Source organism: Eublepharis macularius, chromosome 17, assembly GCF_028583425.1.
Source record: "Eublepharis macularius isolate TG4126 chromosome 17, MPM_Emac_v1.0, whole genome shotgun sequence".
Lineage (NCBI taxonomy): Eukaryota > Metazoa > Chordata > Lepidosauria > Squamata > Eublepharidae > Eublepharis > Eublepharis macularius.
The window spans coordinates 5,699,034-5,717,178 of record NC_072806.1 but is presented as its reverse complement, the minus strand read 5'-3'; the positions used below and the strand labels follow the sequence as shown (position 1 = coordinate 5,717,178).

General features: G+C 44.7%; 1 protein-coding gene across 5 annotated transcripts in view; it reads left to right on the top strand.

Moving 5' to 3' along the window:
* RERE (arginine-glutamic acid dipeptide repeats) overlaps positions 1-18,145 on the top strand; it is a 349,852-nt gene that overhangs the window by 71,953 nt on the left and 259,754 nt on the right. For 4 of the 5 annotated variants that reach the window (XM_055001173.1, XM_055001171.1, XM_055001172.1 and 1 more), the window contains exon 1: positions 541-596. The exons of the other annotated variant lie outside the window; for it this stretch is intronic. The gene's annotated coding sequence lies outside the window, so the exon portion shown is untranslated. Of the gene's footprint in view, positions 1-540; positions 597-18,145 lie in introns of those variants that run through there. 5 annotated transcript variants of the gene reach the window in all.

The window sequence follows — 18,145 nt, the reverse complement described above, 5'->3', positions numbered from 1 at the left end:
GGGCCGAGGCGGCGCCCGAGCCGGCCGCCCCTCGCCCCGCCTGAGCGCCGGGCCGGCCGGAGTCCGCTCCGGGTTTTCCGGCGCGCCGCCGCTTGTTGTCTCGGGGAGGCCGCGCTGCGCTCCCTCTCCCGGCGTCTGGTTCGCCAGCAAACGCGCCTGGGTCGCGCGGAGGCATGTGGAGGAGCGGCAGCTGAGCGGCCGCGGAGGGGCTGGGGGAGCCGAGCGCCGCTTCCCGCCGAGGTCCTCCGCTTCTGCTCTCGCTCCGACCCGGGCGATGCTGCTGCCGCCGCCGCTCCTTCTCCTCCTCTCGCCTGGGCCAGCCGCGGCGCTGCAGTGAAGCGGGGCCTCCTTTTGTTCGCCAAGTGCCTCCTCTGCGCGCGCCCCCCCCACCCGCGCGCTCCTGCCTGCCTCTGCCTCCCTCCATGGGCTGGGCATGTGGGGCTGAACCCAGCCGCCGCCACCCCTGCTCTCCTGCGCGCGCCGGAGAAACGGCCCCGGGTCCGCTGGGGTCAGACGGGCGCAGTTGCTGTGATTGCGCGCAGGTTGGCCCGGCCCGGCATCTCCAGGAATTCTTCCCCTTGCGGCGCTTGGCTGGGGTGAGTTGCGGGAAGCGGTGCCCTGGGCCGGGGGAGGGAGGCTTCATGGCAGGGGGGCGCAGGGCTGCCTCGCACGGGATGAGGCGCCCCGAAAGCCCTTCTGCATCTTGGGTGTCAAGAAGAGTGCGACCTCCCCGATTGCTTCCGTTAAGGGAGGGCGCACAGTATGGGGAAAAGTTGATTCTCTGTCGCATGTGGGGTGGGTGGGTCGTCCTATTAAAAACTGTGTTGTGAGAAAACAAACAGGTCCCACAATCCTAGTTTCACAATAGAGCAAACCACAGAACACCTGAGTGACTCGCAGTCGGAGAGAAATAATTTCAAGGAAACTTGGATCCACTTGATAGGTGATGTGATGGCTTTTATTGGCCGGGGCTCCTTTCCAGAATGCTTTCATGTTACAAGTTTCCCTTTCGCAAGGGAATGTTTTGGCTTTGGCAGAGTCTTTTTCAAGCCTGACAAAGGAGGCTGTGCTATGTAAGGTGAACTGTATATTTTTTTAAAAAGAATCTGAAGCCGTGTTTGAGAGGTTTAATAGCATAGGTTTCTTTTTTATTCTTTTTGGGTGGGGGAAGGGGGAGGGAAAGGGAAGGAGAGCTGCCTTTTACGCCTGCTTGCTGAAGTGGAGCCGGAGCCTGTGTTGGAATGCCTTTTATGTTTTTAATTGGTGCATGGCTTGGTCTAGAAAGGGCCTTTTATAATATTTACTCAACCTTGATCTCAGCTGATGTGACAGGAGACCCGCTCAACTGCTTCTTGTTTCCTGAGACAGAAACCAGCTCTTGTTTTTTTGTTCTGCAACTGGGATTTTGTTTTAAAGCCTCTCTGGAGGGCATCTGGACTTGACCCTCCATGGAGCATTTGTATGACTGGATGGCCTCCTGTCAGCTGTACGTGGTTTTTTCATACTACAGTTAATGACATCTGCCATCCTGCATCCTTTTACTCTGGGAGTAAGTGCCATGGAGGTGAAGCGAACTTGCACTTTGAGCCAAGTATGTGGAGAAATTGAAGCCATGGAGGCTAAATCTTTGTGTCTCCTCTCTATCTTTTTGAAAACTTGTTTTAATTTTAAAAAATAGCAAATAAAGATAGCAAGGTCTGTCTTCTGAATATTGGTGCTGCTGAGCCCTATGCATGTTGACTCACTTCAGGGTCCCACTGAATCGAATGGAATTTATGCCAAGGTAGGTATATGTAGCATTGCAACCTAAACAGTGTTTCAAGCCAAACATACATAACTGAAATGTGAAGGCATTGATCTGCGAGGCAATTAGTTCTAGGCTTGCAAATAGCTCTGTGATTGTGTGTGTGTGTGTGTGTGTGTGTTCTTTCAGCGCTGTCCATACTTCTGTGCAGCTGTAGCTCCTGAATAAAAATTGAACTGGGTCGATCTTTTTAAAAGGTCCTTAACAATAATATGTGACCTCCTAAGATTTTAATTCGGGTCCATTCCTCTCTCTGGCATTGGCATCCCTTTCCCTTTCCTCTAGTATAGGAGCACTTGGCATGTTTCATTACAGGTGAATGTATATGCATTTTTGAAACAGGTCTTGAGTGCTTATAGTTACTCAGCTCAAGCAGCCTCTGTGCTTGGCGGGCAGTTCTTGAAATGTTATTTGATCTAGCTGCAGGGTAGGACTAGGATTACACCGTGTTCTCTCCCTTGCCTGCCCCAGCCCTCCCTGTGACCGCTGCAAGTTGATGGATCTGCAAGGAGAGCTGCTGAGTAGCATACTTTAAAGCCCTCAGACTGCATGTGTACATTCCCTTAAAGCAGGATTTGAAAGAAAGTGAGGCAGTTAAGAATTTGCCTTGTTCTGTGGTTAGCATTTATGAATTGAGGCGAGGGTTGACGTCACCGTTCCCTCTTGCCACTTCCTTTGTGTGCTTTCTCCTAGTTTATAGCATTTTTGTGTGTGTGCATGCTTCAATTCAGGCAGCAGTGGTTATTCCTCATGTGCTTCCATAACCCCTTCAAGTACATATATTATATGCCCTGTTGCAGCCGTATAACCAAGTTCTCTTGTTCCTTAAATTATGCATCATTTTGGAGGAAATGCTTCTGTGGTCTTGTCAGCAAGGTTCAGCGAATTGCTTGTATGTAAAGTAGGCAAGCCTTTTATTTTAATTAATGTAACAATGTGTACAGCTGTTATGTCAAAATGCATTGGCTTCCTTTTGCAATGTAGAGCATCCTACGCTAGAGGTTGCATGGAATTGCTTGGTGGAGTTTGCTGCCACCTCTCTCCTTTATTCCTTCCTCCTCCTTGCTCATTTCTGTTTGTGTGATGGGACAAGACAGGCTTTTGTTCCCTACTGTTGGTAACTAATGGCTCATTTTATGAGTTTTTTTTTTTTAAAAGCATTGGTTTTGGCTGGGAGCTGGCAGTTGGGAGTGAAGCGGGCACGGAAGAATGGAAAAACTCATTTTTCTCTTTGTGAATCTGCTAGTTGTATTGTCTGGACTAAGAATGGCCACTAGTAACCATCACAGTGGTGCTACTAGTGCAGTGCTTTAGGACGCCAGCAGTTAGAGAAGCACATATAGCTATTTACATGCCACTTTTCTCCAAGAACTTAATGTGTCTAGAGCTGCATGGGACAAGGTGAGCCGATGAGTCCAGCCTTTCTCCTGCTGCAGGAGACCATCTGCTTAAAGCAGAGAAAACTTTGTCCAAGTTTGCTTTGATCTATAGCAGACTTATAGACACTTTTTCCTGGACTTGTCACTTTTATGGGCATATTCACAAGAGTGACTTGTGAGGAAGGAGATTCCCCGGTCTCTCTAGTCTAATGACTAATAGCAGTAGCACATTTTGTTTGTGGAAATATGTATGGAAGGAGAACAGCCCTGCCCTTGGAAGGCAGGAGTGATCCACCCTAACTAACTAGCCTCTTCGTGGCGAGAAGGGGAAGTGATGTGTGTGCTCCTGGAAGCATCAGTGTTGCATCTTCAGTGTTTCTTGCCTTTAAGTAATATGAATTGGCAAAGCTCTCTTAACATGCATGGGCCATATTGCCTTATGTGTCTGGCACCCGCAGGACTGAGAACTCAAGGAACTAGACCTTACCTGGCATGTACTGGGAATTTCATGTCGGAAGTCTCTGGCAATTTTTTTAAAAAGCCCTTAATTTTCAGTTGTCTAGGTGTCTAGTTCAGAATGAGACTGGAATCCCTTCTGCACCGGTCAGTTTCGTGGGTTCAGTTCCCCTACTGCTGCGGTTTTTTTCCTGACCTTCTGCACCAGCTTTGCCACCATTAGTAGTTACTCCGGCCACCATGCGGCTTTTTCACAGCTTTCCTGGGAGTGCTTATATCACAACTTTTTTTAAAAAAAAATCTGCTTTGCGGTCTGCTGTTTCTCCATGCACTCTTTATTCCGTTTTTGGATGTTTCACCCTCTTCTCCCCTCTTCTGTCCCCTGCCAGCCCAGTTCATTGTGATTGGAGACTCTCCTCTATCTAGCCGCTCCCTCTCTCCTCCTTTCCATCTCCCCTCCCTTCCTCTCTTTCCTCTTTTTTAAAAATGTTAAGTCTACTGCAGGTTCGATGAATTGCTGGTTTGAAAGCAAGGAGGAATACCTTCCTTTTCATTCTTTTTACAGAAAGCCTGCACAACTGAAATTGACCGACCTCGGTCAGTTTCACCTAGTTAAGTAGAGGCCGCAGGTCAATTTTTCCCCATTTTCATCCACACCTGTTGGGAATAGAAAGTTTTTAAAAAGTTGCCTCCTGGATGAGGGCGGGCAAGTTGTCATCGTCTGTCCCTCCTCCCCAGTCTCCCAGTCCTCAACTTGAGACCCAGCTGGAAGGGAGCTGCCCATATATGTCCCCCTCCTCCAAAACATGACCACACAGACCAAACATGAGGTGTGAACGGCCACATAGAAGCTGATTCCATGCCCTTTGCCTTGAATTCAGGGTTAGTGAGGAGTTATGTCCCGGGTGCAGAAGGGTCTTGTGATGCCCGGGGAGGGGTTTTTTTTAAAGCCTTACCCCCAGCATCATTTTGCTGACTTGAAATTGCCCCAGGGAACTGTTAACAGGGCAAGTATGGGCTCTCTGGGGCCATTTCACAGAGGAAGATTTTAATGTGCCCTCCCCATGACATGTCTTTATCTGGCAGAGCCACAAAAGTGATTTTTTAAAAATACACTAGTTACACATGGTGCATGTACTTCACTCGTATCTTGCCCACCTAGTCGTCCTGTATGCCTGTGTCTGATCAGGAAGGTCAGCTTCATATTTTCAACAGGCTGTTCAACCAGGTCATCCATGGGTCCTAAAGCTGGATTATTTTAATACTCTGCTCTCTCAGATGTTCCTGGCTCAGCAACACTGTTGTGGGTGTCACTTACTCTGTGTTGAGTAATCCAGCCTAAAAACCCATCAAACTCTTTTGTGTTGTCTGGGAAACATATCAAGCACTGGCATGATAACAGTATGTAGTCTGAAAAAGTTTGGTTGGAGCTGAGTGGGCAGGAGCTGTTCAAAGTAATAAAAAACTAGGACACATGAAATTTGTTTGTACAAACAGCTAATAGGGTGCCTTGATTGGAGACCTGATTAATTGGTAGTAAGAAGGAAGGAAGTGATAGAGGTAAATAACGTAGGATAATTCTTCAGGGAAGTAATAACAGCCTGAAAAGATACCTTACTGCTCATGAGTAACAGGGTATAGCTTTTAAAAAAATATTTTGAGAGTGTGTGTGTGAAAAGGGATAGGTTAATATGCAGGGAGCTGTCAAATTTAGGAATGACGGCTCTGGGCCATCCTGTAAGGGCTTTTGCTGTAGCTTCCTGTCTTGGGTTAGGCAGGGGGGCTTAGACTGCCTGGCATAGCCCTGTGATGTCCGCTTTGCATGGAGTTAGTTGGAGTGGACAATAGTGAACCAGTTGTCTGTCAGCAAGTCCTCCAGGGTTGCTGCAGAGATCTTGATCCTAGCCTTGGCTCTTCAGACCCTTTTCATTGGGGATGTTGCCTTCTTTGTGGAAAACTGCCTCTGAGCTTGGGGCTTCTTTCTTTCGGTTTTTGTCACTTCATCTCATGGTGGGTAGAGTTAACCTTATCTTGTTTGTGTTATGAAATGCCATCTGCATAGCTTGTTTTGGTTGTTTTGGTCATCATTGAGTGTGGAGTTCTGTGTGAGACGAACCACAGCTTATGGCTCATATTCCTTTTCTCTCCTCCAGTGCTCTGTGCTAGTTTTTTTTTGGGGGGGAGGGGTAAATATTTTGAAGTCTGATGATAAAAGTGTTTAAAACAATGAAGCCCAATGAAGCATGAAAACTGAGAGAGTTGCCTCAGCAATTGACAGGGCAATTGAGAAGTTGCAGCTGATCAACTCTGTACTCGGACACTTGCTGGTAAAATGCAAGATTGCTGCTAGCGCTTTATACACCTGGTTTCCCCTTGAACAATGTGAGTAAGTACCACATGTTTGACAAGCAGTTTTCAAGTGAAATGCCTCCCGGGGATCCCTTCCTCCTTGTTGACAGGTGTCTTCACTCGTTCTCCCATCAGGTTACCTAGTGATAATTTTAAAATGCTAGCTAATAATAAGTGTTGTCTTCGGGCTGTGACTTGATTTCGAACCCCAGTCAGAATCTGAAGATGATGTCCGTGCCTCGTGAGCTGCTGTCTAATACAGCATGTGGGAGGAGGCTGCCATCAGGACAAGATGGTGGGTAGAACCCTCACTTTCACACCCGGTTTGTGAGGCACAGACTGTCAGCCTTCAGATTCTGAAAGAAAGGGAAGCCTGGTGCTAATCAGCTGAAAGATAGGTCTTGCTGGGCAGGCATAGACTTTACATTTTCCAGTTTCCAGTTGGAATTTTGAATCAGCACGGAAACCTCTTGGGGACCATAGGCAAGCCATTACTTCACAGGCACAGCCTGTAGTATGAGAACACCACTGACCTATTTTACCAGATTGTTGTAAGGATTATGAAGAATATATAAAAAATATTGTAAGAAATGCACAATACATTGTTATTGTTATATACTACCCTTCAAGATGACTTAACACCCACTCAGAGCAGTTTACAAAGTGTATTGTTATTATCCCCACAAAGACAAAGAGGTGGGTAGGGTTGAGAGAGCTCCAAGGAGCTGTTACTGACCCAAGGTCACCCAGCTGGCTTCAAGTGGAGGAGTGGGGAATCAAACACGGCTCTCCAGATTAGAGTCCCATGCTCTTAACCACTGCATCAAACTGCTATTTGCATGCATTTTGCTTATTACAGTCAGACCTATTTGGTCAGTGCAAGCCATGTTTTACAAACTGGAAGCAACTGTTAAGAGGCACAGCCCCCCCCCCCAATTTCCCCTCTTTCTTTGTTGGTGTTAACCTTAGCTACTTGCCATATAAGTGCCAATGGAAACTAGGTATCTTCATAACTATGACTTGTAAATCTACTTTCACTAGGGTTTCAGTCTCTGATGTATGAGAGATGGGAAGGGGTGGCTCATTGAGGACGCTGATGTGTAGGTCTTGATTTGCCGGAAACCAGTGATACACCTGTGTTGGGTCAGAATTATTGTCTTTAGGAAAACTCGCTTGATATTTATAAGAGAGATCTCAATTTGCCTGGAGAATAACCTGGGAAAAGTTGAAACTGTGTTACAAAACAAGCACTTTTAATTCTATTCCAGAGTCCCACTTTTGTTCAAAGTGTGTGTTCATCTTGGCAGTGAGAAGCTGAATTATAAAAAAGAAGGTGGAGATCCAGTTAAATTGATCACTTGGATATTCAGAATTTCTTTCTGGACACATCTTACTGCTGACCTTGCAGTGCCCTGTGAGGTCTGAAAGTGTTGTGAAAGACACAGATGCGGGATATAAGTAAAGTTGATTTTCTTTCAACCCAGCCAAGAGAAGGTCTCTGTTCCTTCGTAAAGGTTTTTGCTGCAGCATGATGTTTGGGCTTTTGTTTGTTTCTATTATTAAGGACAATTTCTCATCTGACAGCAGGGGTAGAATCTCTCCTCTTCCCACCGTTAGCAAAAGTATGGGGGAAATGAGAGCTGTAAATTCTACATTAGCAGCATGACTGCATGCTTCCTCGAGGGGGAAGTAAGAGTGCAAATTTTCCAAGGAATGATTCATTGTGATTAGCTTCTTCTGTGAAAATGGCTATAATTTAGGTGCAACAACCTAAGGTTCTATGCCAAATTTGTGGTGCTGCAGTCTTAATTCCTAGAAGTTAGACACTGCTGCTGCTGCGCTGCTTTTTTTCAAAAGTCTAGACTCTCTTTCAACTGTTGGAGCTGTGCACAAACAGAATGCTGAGACTTCAGAGCTTTGCCTAAGGTTTATCTGCTGCAAGGATTTCCAACTGTGTTTTGAACTGTGTTCTTGCTGTGCTTTAGGGCCAGTAGGAGTCAGCCTAGAAGAAGCTTAGATGCACATAGATTCCACTGAAATAAGTGAGGACTAGACAGTCTACTGTCTCTCCCACCCCCAGCATACTCATTATCTCTCCCTTATCTTCATGGAAAGATAAGAGTCAGTGCTCCATGGATGCTCTAACCACCTTCGGAACATCAAAGCTGGTGCCATCACAGCAAAGAAGGGTACTGTATTTTCTTTGCAGTTCCCAGCCTAGCATGGTGATTGAGGAAAAATCCTGAACTTCAGATGCGCCAATCAGTTTGTGAGGTACAGGAAGTTCAAGGAAAAAATCTTCAGAAGGGTTGCAGATCTCAACCTGATAAAGGCATTCTTTGCATCCATCAGCTTAATAGAGACCTACCTCTGTCTTGATCTTTCCACTTCTTTTCAGTTCAAAATGATGGCCGTAGGCAATAATGTTCACAAAATAAATAATGGCAATAGTGTCAGTCTCTGCACAGTCTGGGATGGAGGAGAACACACATTCATCTACACCTTGACAAACTTCTACTCAAGTCTCTATCCAGAATAAGACTTTTCAGGAAATCAACCAGTCTCTCTAGTGGACCTGAGACACCTTGTAGAAGTAAAAGTGTTCATGATTGTAGCCACTGACCCAGTCTCCTGGGCACAAGTCCACTCTTGAATCCTGCAGTGGATCCTGCTTCAACTTGTTGTGCTGAAGCAACTTACTGTGGTCAGATTGGCCCCCTGTCTATAACGTTGCATAAAGAGTAGAGAGTCGTGTGTCAATGAGATGGCGTTGCCACATCATAGTCTTTCCAAACAGTGATGGATGTAAGCCTTGCCTTCTGGGCTAGGGAGCTCATTTTTCATCATGGAAGACTCTCAGGATCTTTATATTGAAGGTTTTGCTTCTGATAGCAGGCATTTAGCCAGAAGAGTGTCTGAACAAGTTTTTGCATGTTTCTTAGAGAGTGATGCTAAGAACTGATAGATCCTGTATCCCTAAAACTCATACATTCTTTCGTCTAAAGCTTGAATATCCTAAGGAAAGGGATTGGCATACTGTAGATCTATGCTGAGCCCTCTGCATATGCTTCAGAAGAACCTTTTCACTCTTCATTGCCTTTACTCTAGTGAAAGGGAAGATTTCCAAATCCTCACTAAGCTGCTAGCGGCAGGAGTGCATTTGTCTAGCATATCAGGGCTTATTCCCATGGGACAGAATTATAACTTGTTCTATTCGAAGTGTACCAGCAGCCTGTGACACGAATGTTTCCTTAATAGTCGTCTGTAAGGCAGCACCCTGGGCTTCCATCTTCATTGGACTATAAACTAGAATCTGTTGCCTTGGCTGATGCAACATTTGGGTGATGAGTTCAACAGTTGGTCTGATAATATTAGCTGGTTGATGTTTCTTGCTCAGTCTCAAATGGGTATGCAGCTTTGTAGCATCTCACATGACATGTTAGGATGTCCCCCTCCTCTCAAATGAGAATGCAACATTAGACTTCCTGTGAAGATGTCTTCCGCTGTTTATTGGATGAGGGTTTTTTTTCCTTCTAGGAATAATCATCACAGGATGCCCACTCTGTTCTGAACTGTCATCTTTTCTTTACGCACATCTGAACCGTTTTATCTTTACTACAGTAATGTTTGTTCTTGTAGTCTTCAGTATTGTATTCTTGTATTCAGTCTAACCTTTACCTTCTTCAAGGCTGTTAGTTCAAGTTACACTTCTAGGTTTCAAGTTCATAGAGAAATACGGAGATACATGGCATGGCCAAGAGAGGTGGAGCAGTCTCTAAACTGAGGGAGAAAGATGCTCTCGGGTTGCAGAGGAGGAGATTGCAACCTATGGCTTGCATCTAGGGATGATGGGAAATGGAGTATCCTGTGTTAGGGTGTCCTTTTTGCCCTCAAGTAGAAAGAACCTCCAGGTTCCATTATTCAGTTCTTTACACTGGTTGGCCAGATATCCCAAGGAAGCCAGCCCACGAGCAGGGTGGCAGTACAGCTTTCCTTTATTTGTCCCAAACATGTGGATAATTACAGGCACATGTCAGTTTCACATCCCCAGAGCCAGAAGCTGTGGTTAGACCTATCCTTCATCATGAATTTGTCTAACCTTGCTTTGAAAAGAGCAAGAATCCAGAGTAGCACCTCTAAGGTGCTACTGGGCTTTTGCTCTTTTCTGCTGCTGCAGACAGACTAACGCGGCTACCCATCTTGCTTGATCTGAAAGCCATTTAAATTAGTAGTTGACATTTTATCTCTTGACAATGATTCTATGTAGTGACTGAGGGGTGATAATTGTTTCAGATTAGTTGCTACAGATGACAAATAAGGATGTGTTGAGGTTATTGGGGGGGAGGTTGGATTCTTTCGTTTGGAATTGGGTTTTGGGGAACTGATTCCTCTGTAGACATTCTAGGATAACATACTCTTGCTCCAAGTGTGGGGCCAAATGATATGCAGCTTTCTTTGATCCTCAAGTAGTTGGTCATCTCTCAGAGAGTTTCTGCTTTTCTTTTTTGGCATTGTGCTGTCCCGCCAAATACAGAAGCGCAACAGAGAGAGCATACAAGAATACTTTTTTACTTCCTGAAATCTCTTGTTGGATATTAGAATCCTTCATTTTGTATTTACCCACAGGAAGGTGGATTTGAATCCCGCCCCCCCCCTTTTGGTCCTGTGTGCTGGCCTGTCGTGTCTACAGTGGGTGGTTATATTATAAGCAAGGGTGAAGGAAATGATTGAGGTAGAACGGAGGAGTCTGTAAACCTCAAGTTTTTTTTTTAAAGGAAAGAAACCTTCTCCTTAAATCTGGCAGAGTAATCCCTAGAGTTTGCTTTTACTGGCAGTCTAAACATACTGTATGTGCTCAGTTTCTGCTTTTAAAAAAATCTAACAAAGGAACCAAAAACAAGCCTCCTCTCCTTTTCATGGAAACAAAGCAGTTCCCTTGAGATTGGTACTCTCCCCCTCCCCCAACATACAATTCCCTGTGACTGAACACTAGAGGGTAATCCTGGAATTTTGACTGTGAGGCGGCCTTGAAATGGAGTGCCTAATATTAGGATATTTTGATTTAGAGGTGTTACCACCTAGCTACAGAAACCCAAGGTAGGGGAATTATGAGCAAGCCAAGGTTATTGGCTTATATAGAGACTCGTGTGATCAGAGATGTACAAACTGATTATCCTTCCACAGTGTAATAAAGTAATTATGAATGCTGTACGAAAAATTGCTACAGTCTTATTTCAAGGCATTATTGCTGCCGCCCTCCTTTTTTTTACAAAAATGAATGCTCGCCTTTTTTACATCGTATGTTTTTTTTTTTTGCATATTTAGAGCATGTCATTGGCGGCACTTCCAACAGCTCAGCGTAAAGAACATTTGTTCAATAACAAAGGGACAAGAAACCCAGTGAGATGGATCCATCTTGCAAATAAATAAATAAATAAAAAAACCCATGTTACTAGCCCACAAAGAAATTTGATTTGCCTGCCGGTAGTGTAATACCATGATGGAAGAACCAAATTTATGCAAGTTTGTCTGCATTGGTTGCCTGGTGGCTGTGGGTGACCAGGCGAGAGATTACTCATAAGACTGTTTCGTTGTTTGCAATATTTTTCTTGGATTTGCTGATCTTCTGTGTGTATTATGTAGTAAAATGACAAATGTATCGAGTAGGAAATGTCAGTCGTTGTAGATGGAGGCAGAATCTTTTCAATTGTGAATGTTCATTGCGTGGCCTAATTTGCATTGTGCTGGCATGCATTGGTAAGGTTTTAGTTGCATGATATCATTGGTGCAAATTATAATGTCAGAAGATGTTGTTGGGTGCTTTTTGAAGGGGGTTCCAGTATTTGCCATTTCTACCTATCTAGTTCTTAGCGCTTCCCAGGCAATCATCCATATGGAAAGTGCTAAGTTCCACACTTCTGCTGATCTTTTTTTTTGGAATTCCATGTCAATTAAATGAGAGCAGATACATAAAATACATGTGCTATAAATTGTGTAGGCGGCAAGATGTTGTTGCTTACGCACCAGGGGTGGTTCATAAAGACTTGTGTATCTGGTTGGTAAAACATGAGTCCTGTAACATATGGCACTGTAATGCTTATTCCAATTGATGTATTACTATAGATGTGAAGGAGTATGTGTATGTGGAAGGGGTATCCATACAGTTGAAGTAGGAAGCAGAGCGTAGAAAATTTGGCTGACATTTGGTAGTTGCTGTTGAATTGTGGATGAGAGGTTGAGCTGCGAATTAGCAGTCTGCTGGTTTGAATCGCACTACTGCCATGAGCTCAGCAGGTGGCCTTGGGGAAGCCACTCCTCTCAGCCCCAGCTGTATTATGGGGATAATAATATCACTGACCTTGTTTCCCCGCTCTGAATGGGGCGCTAATCTGTCTAGAAGAGCAGTATATAACCACAGTTATTACTATTATTTATATCCTACAGAAGTGTGGCCATGTCCCCTGTTTGAGAGTGTTTGATTCCATGCTGGTCCCGTGGTAGATCACCATGTTGAGTGACTGGTGACAGACAGCACCTTGTTTTCAATAACACAGATAGGCCAAGCATGCACAGACTTGGTTGCTTGCCTGCAGATTTAACAGAAAGTATTTCTCATGCTGTTTCTGGCTTGAGGGCAGCTAATTGTATCAGCTATGGGCATGTAACTGGATCTTGGCTTACAGCGTATGCAGTGATGTGGATTTTCTGATTCAAATGTAAATAATTTAAATATTTAAATAGTACAAGCAAAATTTAAACAATGTCAGCAAAAGAAGGCAAAAACACATGACCTTTGCTCATGTACGATCGCTGGGGGTTTGTGCTTCATATTCCACATCTAGCCTGTGTAAAATGATTGATTTGCAGCATGACAGCTGCACATAAACAGACTGTATTTACTTTCTGGAAATTTTCTCCTCGTATGACTGGATACAAGTGTCCTCCATGGTAGTCCTGACTGTGCCTTGAGATCATCGTCAACTTGCCGCCTGTGCCAACTGAATGGAGAATTGCAGCTGCTTTGGATGGGACTTTCAAAACAGGGGCACCATAGCTATGGATAGGCTTTACTGGGAGGCTAAGCCTTTGCCATTATTATCTAGTTATCAGATAATGACCCTGCCTTTTACAAACTCCCTGTCTCAGCCAGGTAACAGGTAGATAGATGCTCACCTGGCAGACAACGGCAACAGACTAGGAGATGTTTTACAGGCCCTCCTAAGGGCTTAGGGAAAGGACCTCTCACAGATATCTTCTGGCAGAGGCACAGTGATAGAAAATGCTTGATTTGTTGTGAATGCCCATTATTATTCTGGTACCAGGTGAAAACATTTTTGTTTGGCTGAATTGTGGTGGTGTGTTTTGTTACTCTGATTCATTTGTTGTAGCGATGTCTTTGCTGCTGTTATTTAGCACTGCTTGTAAATACTGGGCAGGAGAAGATGGGCAGGAAATGTGAAGTCATTTGGTGAGTGCTGGTGTGCTTTTAAATCCTTGATAGTAAAAATACTTTGGAGTGCTGGCCATGGCAGACGCACTTCCTTCACATTTTGGGGGGGTCTTTAGGTTTGACCATGTGGAAAATGTTCTTCACTGGCCATTGTAATAGCTTGTGCTTGGTGGTATACATATTAGAAGGTGTAACATTGGTCATTAATGCAGCAACAGTTAATCTGTTGCTAGAGATTAGAATGTGATAGGCAATGAAAATGTGCCTTCCATCGTTTGTCTTGATCTAGCAATGTAAGACACGCCTGTTGTAGGAATGCAACTTTGCAATGGTTGAGAGAGAAAATTCCTTTAAAGTATTTGTTGTTCTGTGGACACAGCTACTATTGTACTAGTATGATTTCAGGCTTCTTATTGTCAAATTTGACATGCGTAACAACTGTGTAGATCATTTCAAGGTTGGCACTCGCATGTGTGATGAGTGTTTTTGTACTTGAGAGCCTGAAATCCAGTAGCTACAACTTCTTGTGTGTATTGGAGGTGGCCAGTTTTTGTATTCTTGAGAGCTGCTTAATTCTCCATGCAGTGGTCTGTAAGGCAGATGTGTATTTTGCCCTTAAAACTGACCCTTCACTATGCCCTGGAATAATGTTTGCTGACTTTCTAGTTACTGAGCACATGCCTGACCTACAAATAAGTTCGCTTGCAGATCCCAGAGAGATGCAGTATTAAGAGTGTGGTTGTGGAACACTTTGCATTTTTTAAAATGATGACATGTTTTTTTCCTTTACAAGTAAAACCGTGGACAGAAGATGCACTGGTAAGACTTGCGGGGGAGGGGTACTAGATCAGCCTGCCCACTGCCAGCTATTCCTTTCTGGCTTCGTTAGTATTAAATGGCTGCTGGTGAAAAATATGCAATCCATTCCTGAGTTACCCAATGATTTGGAGCACCTCCTGAACTGTTATCATGCACTAACATTCATTTTTGCTCTCAGGGATAGATCACAGTTCAACACATGCTAGGAGTTAGCCAGTCTGAAGTGAATTACATCTGGACCTGTAGAGCTTGCAATTTATCTCATGGGAGAGGTTAGACTGCTGGAGGGGGAAAAATAGCAGTGCTGAATAGATTTAATTGGGTCCTGCATGCCTGCTTAATAGAAACCTGGTGAAATTCTGGTTGTACAGAGAGAGCTGTTGTAAAAGAACTCAATTGGCCGTGCATCAGGTTTCATGCACAAGGAGAAAAGCTTGTGCTGGAAGAGAGAGACTTTGCTTGTGATTACTCATGCATGACAAAAAAAGACTTGGAAGTGTATATTTTTGTGGTGTGTGCTTGTGTGTATAAATGTCCCCCAGCTCTTTCTTGAGTTACATGTTTGCATTGCTTAATTTCTGAAACATGGATTGCCAGGGTTCCTGGAAATCACGCCCTCTGTCTTTGAAGCCCTCCTTGCCTGCACATTCTTACAGACGAATGAAGTGAAATCCTGCCCTCAAATCATAGTTTACTTATTGCGACCCCTGGTGGGTTTTTTATGGCACGAGACTAACAGAGGTGGTATGCCATTGCCTGCCTCTGCAACCCTGGTCTTCGTTGGAGGTCTCCCATCCAGTTACTAACCAAGGTTGCCCCTGCTTAGTTCCTGAGATCTGATGAGATTGAGCTCTCCGGGTCAGGGTTTTATCCAAGTCAGTCTACAAAAATTCTTATCCCACAAAATTTTACTCTGTCTGATGCCATTTAACTATGAAAGTGCCCTTGGTTTTTGCATTGTTGCTTGTAAAGGGGGCAGGAGGAATCTTGGTTGCCAGAGGACAGGAAAGGAGGACAGGGAAGGATGGCTTCAAGGGCAGAGGGGGGGATTTAGGATATGGCCATTGTGGAAAGTGCTTTGCACATGCTCTGAGGCATCTTAGCATCTTTATCGGCTTTACTGGATTCAAAGCTGAGCCCTCTCTTTGAAACCAGGTTCATGGAAGCCCTGGTGTCAGCAAGTCCCAGTATCTTGGTGCTAGCCCATCGTCCAGTATGAGCACTGAATGGTATGAATTGTGCATTGAGTTGTAGAAGAAAACGTTGAAGTGTGTGACACATGATTGCCAGTATTTGGCCACTTTTTTTCAGTTGTTTGGGAAAACCCATAAAAGCAGGATGCGCAATGTCAGCGGACATTTGTCTGAGATGATTTAACTGATTCAGATTATGGAGTAAGGACCCATTTGAATTGTGTGCTTCTAATAATTTGTGGACATACATTTGGTGCACAGCCCATTTATGTTCTCCTGCTGTTCGAGCAAGGGTTGTGTATATGATACACAGCTGGTTGAATAGCCTTAATCTCTTAAAAGCCTCTTGCTAACCTACTGACAACATTTCAGTGCTGGGAATCCATCTTACTAACAAGGGGGAGGGACCTGGGGTTGTCTGGTCTCCTATGATTGCTTTGGATGGTTTCGGCATTGAGAAATTGCTGCCGTCTTGAAGAGACTAAATATGATTTTTACTTTGATGCATGGCTTCGGTGTTCCTGAGTTTGCTTGTCTGGAACATTAGCCTGTAATTATGAAGGCTGAGAGGATTTTCCTTGTAATCTATCATTGTGCATCCCTTCTTACACTTTTATGATCGCCTGCATTTTTGAGAGTTTAGTGCCTGTTGAAATAAGGGGAGAAGGAGTACTGGCAAGGAGGGGGAAGGTGTCAGATGCGGGCAATCTGATTTGAGTTTTCTCATGCAAATGTTCCTAGAGCACCTTTGTGCTCTTTCTTGAGCTTCAGATTGTCTTGAAGCAGGACGGAGGACAGGGCTGTGGGTTTTGTGGCACATTTTAAGGGTCTGCTGTGCAGTTGTATTGGCCTGCGTAAGTACTTCGGCAGAAGATGAATAGCGATTTCTTGCTTTGAAGTTCACATTATTGGAAAGGTCGGAGTGCTTTGTAGTTAAAAATTTATTCAAGAGGGAAATTCTGTTCTTGTGGCTTACCCAAGGTGGCGAAGAGGATCTGTTGGGGAGATGGGAATCCAGCCCTTCTTCCTGATAGCTCCTAATCCACTTTGTTGCTTCTAAGTAAATGGTCTTCATCCACTGGGATAGGAGCCTCAGACGGGTTGTGGAGCCACCCCTGGTGGCCCCTTTAAATCCACTTTTTGCTGTATGTGAGAGCAAAGGTGTCACACCTCCTGCCTTGCTTTGTGCCTACATGGAAAGGCAGCAGGATGTCAAGACTGGGCGTCATTAAGCGGTGCAGTGGATCCTTCCTTGGCTTCTCCCTTGTTCTGATACAAGCTGAAGCACCAGGCAGTGTGTGTCCAGTCCTCACAGACTGGCCCTTTATACCAGTGTGGTCATCACTCTAGCGTCCCCTTGTGATGTGACTGTGAGGTGTTTGAGGCTCAAGGATCCCATCTTGCTGCTTTGGGATGAAAGATGGGCCTTTTATCCAGAAAGGATTGAGCCCTTCTCTAAATATTCCTAGATGGTAGCTGTGCGAAGCGAGCTGATGGCAGTCTAAACCCATTCTGGAAACACCGGGGTGGGGGCAGGGGTGGGGGGGGACAACAAACCTAAATCTCACCAGTTTCCTCTTGTTTTCCTCTTCTTTGAAAATCCTTTGCCTGCTTTGTGCCTCATAATGAGCTACATTGTTTTGGATCCTAGTGTAGAAGAGTGAGCAATTGAATAAATACGCATGTCCTCATTCCGTCCTCTTTGGGTAATGTTTTCCTATGGCCTAATGGCCAAGCACTGATTAGGTGGCTTTGAGGTCGAGTTCAGAGGTCACACTTTGGGAAGGAAAGAATTTTTGTGTTCAAATACTAACTCTTTATGGCCCCCTTATTTCAGTAACACAATAAAGAAAGTGATGTGTGATGCAGTGTGGGGCAGTTGTTTGGCAATTTAGGAAATAGTAAAGAGTATGCTCCCCCCATCCGCTTATAGTAGGAGGAAGGGATCAAGTCTCCATTTCACACATGAATAAGCAGCCTTAATCTCCTCATTACAAGAGCACTACTGTACTGGGGAAGAGACGGCTTTGTTGGGGCGGGGCGGGGGTAGAAAATCCTGATGGCCTCTCTGTCAGTAACTGAAATAGGCTGCTCTTCGGAGAGAATGAACCCAATGTCTAAAATTAACGCCAGATCGTCTTCAGCCATAAATCTCGTTAAGCTCAGTCTATGTAGGACAGTATTTAAGGAACAAGGGGCAGCACTGTCGAGGGTGCTTAGCTAGTCACCCAGAAACTTTCATAGAAATAATGTATTATCTGGCCAGGTTGCTTCAAAAAAAGGACATTTGGGACTCCCCAACTTTTTGCTAAGCCCAGTTCCTGGGGCTGAGATGTATTTTGCAAATAAGGTCTCTATGCCTAAACTTCCTATATCTGAATCTAATTTTCTCCATTTGGCATTTTGTGTCTTTTTCTGTAGAATATAAGGCAGGTGGTGGTCTTTGTTTTATTCAGGGGTTGCTGATAGGAGAGAGTTGGGATTTGAGGAACTCCCGAGTCGGGGATACAGCTAGGTGGCTCAGGGCAGGTAGGCAGATTCGTGGGTGTAGGTGCATGGTTCCTGCACAGTTTTGTCCCTCCCCCTCCTGTCTGAGTAAGCCTGGAATTTAAATTGGTTTTGTTCAGCAACCATGAGGGATAAATGTTGTGTGTTGTGATACATTAAAACCTGGATTCTGACCAGAGCTGCTGGA